Consider the following 2,500-nt stretch of genomic DNA (forward strand, 5'->3'; position numbering starts at 1 on the left):
GCCGTATCGGACATTAGCTGCTAAACATTCATTAATGGGCATTATTTTTATTCTACAGCTACACAAATTGACGCTAACGATTACTGTTACTATTGTTAATTATTTTTTTTGTTAATCTATGATTGATTACATGTTATGCATGCAGCAATAACTATGTTTTATGCTATTGATATTATTTTTGCTTTATATATTAATAATGTTAATCATGTTCACGATTTTTTTACCTGTTTCATATTCTTTTCTTTGTTGATCGGATATATTTATATTGCTGAAATTAGTGGTTAACTCTCTACTTTCCCTAGATCTTTTCATATAGGCTTCAACTCCTCTATTTCGCTCTCTACCCCATTCTTTAGATTTTCCTATACCTGCTTATCTTCCATGTCAAGTAGGAACTATGAAAAGCCATTGTCAACCCTAGTCATTATTCTTAACGAGTTTTTGTATTAATGATTATAATAAAAATAATAATGATGATGATAACGTTAACAATAATAAAAATAAATACTTTTGCTATTTTTGTTTTTCGATTATTTTTTTCGATTATTATTATTATTATTATTATTATTTAATTATTATATATATAACGGAAAAAGTAAAAGTATAAATGAAAATGTACATATTATATAAATAAATTTTGGAATATGTAAAAAACGTGCCATATTTTCAACATATGCATTTTGTTGCATTTAAGCAAAATAAATTTTCTATATTTGTAAATGATAGAATTTAAGTTATATAGATATATATATATATATATATATATATATATATATAATATTGCAAATTAGTAATTTATAGACGAAGAAAATAATATCAAATGCATATGCTAAGAAATAAGTGTCTTAATCTAATATTGTGTTATTGATTATCGAAAGATTTCCTCCGAATAGAAACTGATATTAAATTCTAATTAAAACTTGTAACATATATATAAACAATAGACATGAGATGGTGAAGAGGAGAAAAGATTGTTGAATGTAGAGGAAAATCAGAAATAGAAGAAATCATAGAAAGGCAGAATCAATTTAAAAAAAGACAAGAAAGGAAGGCAAATGAGGTTCTCTGATGAAGTCTTTCAATAAATAAAGATGCAAATAAGTTTGTTTTAATTTTATTTTAGTGTGTAATTATTTACTTATTTAACTCATTTTTTTATTGTAGTGTGTAATTATTTACTTATTTAACTCATTTTTAAACATATGTAATTGAGCACGTGTAATGTATATGTCTGATGGCTTGCTTCATCCAATGCAACACTCGTCGTTGTTTATCATATTTTGTTAACTAATTTGTTTTTATAAAAAAATAGAAATAGAATTGCCAAGATAATTGCAAGATGGGCCAAAAAACAATCCTTTCTTTTTTTCATATCTTAAAAAAGTGAAAAAGTTCATTTCTTTTTCGATTTGTTTGTTTTCCATCATCTTTGAGTACACTATCACAACAAACCAATCATTATTTTCTCGTCACTTTTTTTTTTCACAATATTGTTCTTTTACTTATGTCAGTCTGCGGCTATGGCATATGTATTTATTTTAATTTTCTTTTTTTTTTTCAAAATAAAGTCCCATTGTACCTGAAAAAAAAAACACCCGTGTGTATCTTATCAGATTAAAGGCCATGTTTCATGTACGAATATAACGAAATTCAAAAAGAGAACAAATTTTCGTTGAAATCTTTAAATCTCAGCTGTACATTGATAACATTTAATCTGAATAAAGTGATGGCATACACACGTTTGTGTGTAGGTTTAAAATCTATTGTTATAATTGAGCTACAGTGTTTGTGTTCTCCTAATGTGTGACCTTTTTTTATTATTTAGTTCAATTAATATCATGCAAGTACAGCCGACCAGAGACAAGAGAATAGATGTGGAGTAGCACACCAAGTTGTTTTTTAGCAGCAATAATAATTGTAAAAAATATTTTAAAAAAAGAACGAATATCAACAAAAAAGCAATGATATTAATGATGTACACTACAATCTACCATAGCGCTGTTTGTTAATGCCTCAATGAGCCTACGTTCGGCCCACAAGGACAGCAAGAAAATAAAAAATACAAGCGTTTTAAATCTTGTAGCTGAACAAGTATTTCATGAATCTAATAATCATATTTTGGTAAATAATGAGGTTGATATATATATATATATATATATATATATATATATATATATATTTATATATATTTATATATATATGCATATATATATTTATGATTAAGGGCGTTTGAGAGTTAAAATCAATTTAGTATTACATAGTAATAGTAAAAAGGCGCTTTAATAATTTGTTAGTCTTGATTGATACAAAATAATTATACACTTAAGTGAAGTTTTTACTTTGCTCAAATGGTTACTGCCTAAGTAATAAGCAGACTTAACATTGTTAACTTATTATACAAGCATAGCATCAATATATTGATATCAGTAACCCCTACCTTCTCTATAAGTCTAATAAGTAAAACAAAGATTCCTATCTCTCTTCCTTACTTCATCTACAT

The sequence above is a fragment of the Euprymna scolopes genome, chromosome 23 (genome assembly GCF_053919585.1).
Source record: "Euprymna scolopes isolate OS-2025 chromosome 23, ASM5391958v1, whole genome shotgun sequence".
NCBI lineage: Eukaryota > Metazoa > Mollusca > Cephalopoda > Sepiida > Sepiolidae > Euprymna > Euprymna scolopes.